Source organism: Sardina pilchardus, chromosome 11 (genome assembly GCF_963854185.1).
Source record: "Sardina pilchardus chromosome 11, fSarPil1.1, whole genome shotgun sequence".
Classification (NCBI taxonomy): domain Eukaryota; kingdom Metazoa; phylum Chordata; class Actinopteri; order Clupeiformes; family Clupeidae; genus Sardina; species Sardina pilchardus.
This window is the reverse complement of record NC_085004.1, coordinates 16,730,080-16,737,110: the sequence shown is the minus strand read 5'-3', so window position 1 is coordinate 16,737,110 and position 7,031 is coordinate 16,730,080.

Below are 7,031 nucleotides of genomic sequence, written 5' to 3'. Positions count from 1 at the left end.
GAAAACCTTCAATATTCGTCAAAAGTGGGCGGCCTGGCTTTGTAAACAGGACAGGCCTTACTATAGTCGCCATCAAAAGGCTCTAAAGATTCAGTCAATGGAGGACAAATATTTCATTTTAATGGCTTCAGACTGTATCCATACTTTCATGCAGATGAAGGTAATTGTACTTTGAGATGAAAGCATAATGTGGTATTTGGTATCTGATCCATGTTTTTCAGACTTGTACCCGTCTGGTCGCAGGTGCTTTGATTGGAGGTGCACCTACAGGGAGGCAGGGAGGCAGGGAGGGAGGGAGGGAGGGAGGGAGGGAAGGTGGAAGTGGTGAGGGGAATTTGTAAAACGCTCGTATAAAAATAATTTACAGTCAGTTGAAAGCCGCTCAGATTTACTGGCCATCCGGGAGGCTTTTTTTTTTCGCGGCGCTTGGCACGACAGCGGCTTGGGGCGCCTTTTTCATCTGGGGCCCTTTTGAAAGCAACTCCCTCGGGCCATTGTGACATTTCCTCCTCCGCCGCCATTTTGATGTGCTGCTGCCTTTGATGTGGAGCGGGTCTCGGGTAAATAAACACTTGCATCAAACACGGCATCGCGTCCTAATGGTTTTGCATGAGAAGTGAGCATTTTCTCAGATTGTTGTTTTGAAGATGTCACTGTGATGTTGACATCTGGCGGTTTTAATGTAATTGGGTGGGAGATAGCAGCACGAGAGAGAGAGAGAGAGAGAGAGAGAGAGAGAGAGAGAGGTAGAGAGAGAGAATGAAATGAAGAGAATAAATAAAAGAAAGTGTGAAAGAAAGAGATACAGAGCAAAGAGACAGACAGACGGACAGACACTGTCTAGCCATGATACTCTGCTGTTTGATTAAAACTGTGAGTAAATAGCTGGGGAATTTGAGCCACTCCACCTGTGTAGCACTAATTACAAACCTAGTATCAACACTCTCAAAAGGAGCACAAAAGGATGTGACAGAAACTCGCCGCAGTGAATGGGGAGTTGTGACTGGGAGGTTTTTCAATGACAGGTGGCATCCTCTCCCATGGCCAATATAGGTTACATTCCTCTACACACACACACACACACACACACACACACACACACGGATCACTTGCATAACATCCACTCGATCACACGCAACATCTGGGGTGCGTGTGAGTGTGCTTTTCAAGCATCCGTGCCAAGGGAAGAATGTGCTAAGTGGTGCATCAGAGCAATGCAGGATCAATCAGGCAGTGCAGGGACAATGTAAACAGTTCACAATAGTCCCTGTGACTCCTCTTGTCTGTGAACACCTACAGCGCAGCCAAAGTGACACAATTATTTTGTCATTTAGGGCAGCGGACATAAACAGAGAAGCATTTAGAGGAATGGACTCAACTGGACTGACCTCTCCTCAAAGAAACTTGATTTCCCAGACTGCGTATACGTATTTAGTAGAACTGTTACCTTTCTCCACCTGTCCTACATTTTACACACACACACACACACACACACACACACACACACACATATACAGAGAGAGACAGAGGGGGGGGGGGGAGAGAGAGAGAGAGAGAGAGAGAGAGAGAGAGAGAGAGAGAGAGAGAGAGAGAGAGAGAGAGAGACAGAGAAGGGGGGAGAGAGAGACAAACACAATCTCCTGCACCTCCTGCCTATCTTCATGATATGTGTGCAGACCTTCTGCTGCCGATGATGGACGTTGCTGGCGTGAGAAGCTCGTCTCGTCTAAGACACCGGCTCCTGACAGCAGCTTCCTGATGTACAGGCATGCTAAAGCAGGCCACTGGGAGGAAGGGAGGAAGGGAGGAAGGGAGGGAGGGAGGGGTGTTGCATTGTGGGTACTTTCCCCTTTGTTTACCATCCAGGAACAAGTTTATCTTCAGCTTCTCTGTGAGTTGTGAGTGAGAGGTGCGAGGCAGCAAATCATTTTGGAGGCACGCTTGAAGGTACAAGGGCAATGGCGATGATTACTGCTTTAAAACACCATTCTAATCATCACATGGTCCCAAGATAAATGTACCAGATTATTACTTACAGTACATAAGCTGCTGCTTACAGTACATTACTGACTGCAGAGCAGACTACAGGATATTCTACTGATATGTATTATTGAATCTCAGAAGACAACCTCCTTGACAAACTCCACATATAGAAAATGATATTTGTTGCCAAATGTTCTTAAAACCAGGATAGGGGACCCAGAATGTTTCTATAAACCGTATAACAGTATAACTTATAACATATAACAGTGCAGTTTACTTTTTAACTACATACATTTTTTAACATCACACACTGCTCACGCACAGCATTTCTAAATACACAATTTCTGAAATTTGTCATTCATTCAGCAAATCCCAAGAAGTACGATTTTGAAAAGGGAATATTGACTTTTGAATGCAGTTTCATTCTGGTAGAGATCACATTACTTGATGTATGTTATTACAACATAAGAGCAGCAGGCTTTGAACATGAAACATTATATTTATGTAAAAATATTACCAAACCTTTGATTCTGAGACATCATTTTTGACATAAGGATAAGATGTCCACAAGTTTCCTGCTTATTTGGCTTATGTTAGCTTGACACAAATGAGTCAAATTCAGAAGTGAATTCAGAATTCAGAAGTGAGTGAGCCATCATCACAAACAAAAATGTAACAACCTAGATGTGTCGTGAGTGACTCGTGTATGTTACTACGGAGACAAACTGGCGAATCCTTTAGCGTTCCAGAGACTTCAGCCTCTCTCGTGGTGCCGTAAGAGCTGGCACTTCAGGACCCACTCCAACACTGTAGTCGAGCCCAGAGCACAGAACCCAGGGCCCTGCCCTGCCCAGCCAAGCCAAGCCAGAGAGGATTGGTTTCAGCTGTGATACAGGAAGTCTCATTCAGCAGCTGGGTGTCATTCATGAAAATGTTCCTCTGCATGTGAATGGGAGTGCCGGGCCAGGGCCGGGCTCAGTCAGTTCTCTGCACTTGTAAATCGTTCACCATTCATGCCACGTCTGAGCAATGGGGCCCGACACATAAGCCCTGAGACTGTCGAAAAAAACAATAAAGATGGGGGAAAAAAAGAAAAGAAAAAAAGAAGTACACTTTGTTCTCTGAAGTGTCTCTTTAACCGTGTCGCTACATACCATAACTCGGCTGATTAACAGTGCTGTGCAGAGCTGTCTCGTTTATGGCTTCCTTACATAACTCTCGAGCCAAGGAAATGTGCTTTGCAGATTGGAGTGCATATGTAAAACAAACCAATCTATCTGTTGCATTGCTAGTTTGTGTGTGTGTGTGTGTGTTGTCACATTGGGTCAATGAGAAAAAAGTTTCCCCTGAAAAACAGTCCTGAATTTACAGTACATTTATGTGTGCGTGTGGGTATTACCATGCATGCATGCACTTTGTGTGTGTGTGTGTGTGTGTGTGTGTGTGTGTGTGTGTGTGTGTGTGTGTGTGTGTGTGTGTGTGTGTGTGTGTGTGTGGTATGTGTCCTTTAGTCACTGCATTGTTATGGTGCAAAAGATAAATAGCTGTCTTATGCTTCTGTAATATGTCTCAACACACATCCTTTGGAGCTGTCTTTGCCTTAGAGAAAGTATTAGTGGAGATTAAACATTAGTGATGAGTCACCGCGCCATGAGTCACTCTGGCTGATAGACAAAAACAATCTGGCCTCAATTGCTTGGTCTTACAACCTTATTCACACTTAAAGAATTTGCATGCTGTGTACCTTGTATGCTTTGCATACCTGTCTATTTACTCACACGCACACACACACACACACACACACACACACACACACACACACACACACACACACACACACACACACACACACACACACACACACACACACACACACACACACACACACACACACACACAATGAGACAGGGAGACAGAGAAAACAATGCCAATATCCCCACCCAAATTGTAACAGGATGTCCTGCCTCATCTTCTAACACCATCTTCTCTTTTTATCCGTATCCTAGCAGCTCTTGTTCATCAATCTGTCGTCCCCTTCCCCTTCTCTGCCCTCTGTCTCTCTCTCTCTCTCTCTCTCTCTCTCCCCCTCTCTCCCTCTCCATGCCTGACATCATTCACTTGAACACCAGCTGTGATACCTCTCTTTGATATCCCTCCAAAACGGCTGCCTAGCACTTAGAAAAAGACGCCACGGGTGTCGTAACTTGTTGCAGTGCATCCACGACATGCTCGAGCCTCTGTCTTTTTTTTGAGCTTCGCCTGCTTCGCTCGGTGAGGTCTGAGAGAAAGGCACGATGTCAAGGTGCCGCGCCGTTCGCCGTGACCTCGTTTGCACTCCGGCTCTGCGTGCTGCCGTGGTTCGGCTCCTGTGGGATCTATTCCAGATATGTGAAAAATGCCTCGCTCAGGTTTTGGTATACAGTATGGGGGAAGACCTCAACGTCACCTGGTCACGCCGGAGCCCCGTGTCAAGAGCCGAGAGAGGCGTACGTGCTCCTTCGCAGCAGCGCGCCCCTATCCCCTGTCCTGCACATAGGGCCAGCATAGAGGGTTTAATAGGACGTGTCTGATGCTCACACGCGTCGCGTGCACACACACACACACACACATGCACGCACGCACACAGACACACACACACATGCACGCACACAGACACAGACACAGACACAGACACAGACACAGACACAGACACACTCACTCACTCACTCACTCATTCTCTCACTCAGACATCACATACATACAGTACATGCATTCCACACACCAAAATCACATGAAAATCACTTTGTTGAGGAGTCCATCCTGGAAGACATTGACTTTGTGAAAACACACACACACACACTTCACAGAAACACACTCACCTACAGGCCCACGTGCATACACCTGCATGAACTTGCACACACCCATGTGCATATACAGTATACTTCCACTCTCTAATAATCTTACTCATGCTCTTATACATAACTCATACACAAATACCTAAACAGTGTATCATGTAAACCTTTCTTAATGCCTTCTCTTTCTCTCTCTCACCCTACCTCTTCCCCTCCCTTTCATGCTTGTATGCTTCAATTATCTTGAATTAAATTGTTCTGAGGCGTATGTGCTTTGCTTTTTCATGGCATAAATCCTGAGATAATAAAGCAAGACAATGACCCCAGGCTCAACAGTAGCAGTCTTCAGCTTGTTTTCCTGCTGATATAATTACGGTTACGCTTAATTGGTAGATGGCTGGCTGTGTGCGCTGGCTGACAGTCAAGTCGAAACGACTCCTTCACACCTGCCGTGCAAGTCACTGGGAAATCGTCGGCAGGTTGATTCATCAGATTGAGAGACGGGGGCAGATAAGAAGAGGAACTAGGCATGCGATCTGTCTCATAGCACGGAAACCATAGAAATGTATACAAATGTAGCTGGAATCAGTGCAGCACATCTCAAGTGGGAGATCATTTCCCCCTGAACGAGTCCATTTCAGTACACTTAAATCTGTCCTTTCTCAAGGGCACTACTGTACTTAGTTTCGACTGAAAGTGAACTACACTTGAATTATGCATGGCATGACTCTGATTGAGTGTAGTACGTGTTTCATTAAGTAAGTGAGCATACTAGCTTCTGATCCTGAGACACATGGAAACCTGTTTGCTTGTCAAGTCAAGTCAAGTCAAGTTTATTTATATAGCGCATTTCATACACAGAGGTCATTCAACATGCTTTACATAAACAAAAACCAAACAGTAGCAGATAAGAGCATAGATGGGCAAAGAGTAATAATAATAATAATAATAATAATAATAATAAAAGATCATAATAAAACATATAAAGAAAGCATAAATAATCAAGGTAAAATCATTAACAATAAAGAATAATCAACATTACATTAAAGATAAAAGCATAAAAGACTTTGCTTGCTCACCTGTTCTTGTATATCCTCCATCCCAGAATGACATTGCTTCTTTTCCCGTTTTTGAAAGGTGATGCACAGGTGTGTCTAGCCGCCACACGCGATTACATGCCTGTTCAACAGATGAGAATGTCGGAGCCTGTGTAGTCTAGACATAACGTTTACATTAGGATATTTAGCAAAGTGGTCCCAGCAAAATATTATACCCTGAAAAAGGCAGGTTAGTTGTACTTTTAGCTGTACTTTTGGAATGGAAGAAATGGATTAGAAATGGAATTGCTGACAGAACTAATAATAAGAAAAACACATCTCCATGGTCAATCACAGAAAGTCTGATCTTTACACAACCACTGAATACATAAACGTCTCCATTAGTCATCAGACAATGTCCTTATTATGGAAATCATAACAGGAGGCTACACCGGGAACGTAACTCAACCGTTCTGTTCACGCAACGTCTGCTGCAAAAATTAACATCCACTGCAATCAATGGAACTGGCTACACCAGAAGTGATGACAGCACATATGTTTTTATTTAAATTAGTCCGAGTCTTCTAAAACATTTTTTTTTTACGCTTTGCACAGGGAGTGCTTCACTTGCAGCCCCGATGTAGCCCTGCGTGGCCTAAGAATAAGTGGATCGCATATGTTCTGGTGTTTGTTGATTGCATTACCAATCTAAAGGCCCTGGCGGGCCCTGACTCTAACACTATAAGCTGTAGGTGTGTGGAGCTGTGGACCCAGAGCCTGGTGCTGGTGCAGGCTGTGCTCTGCAGCTCTGGCAGGTAGCCTGGGCTACTTTCCTGCTGGGGCTGCATGGCATGCCCATCATCAGCAGCCAGCCCAGGACAGGACAGACGAGGGTGGAGGGGTACGCCGGTGCCCTGCGGCGACAGCAGTTTATTTAGGAACGGGCAACACCCAAAGGGCCTGGGCGAAGAAAGACAGCTTCCATTCTCTTTCTCTCTCTCTCTCTCTCTCTCTCTCTCTCTCTCTATTAAGTCTCTATTACTCCACAAACACATGCATGCACACAGCATCGGCAAACAAACATATGTAACATAACATAATATAACATAACAAACATAGTCGATATGTAGAGAAGCACAAAAACTTGCACACTCACTCTTAAACATTCACACAACAATCC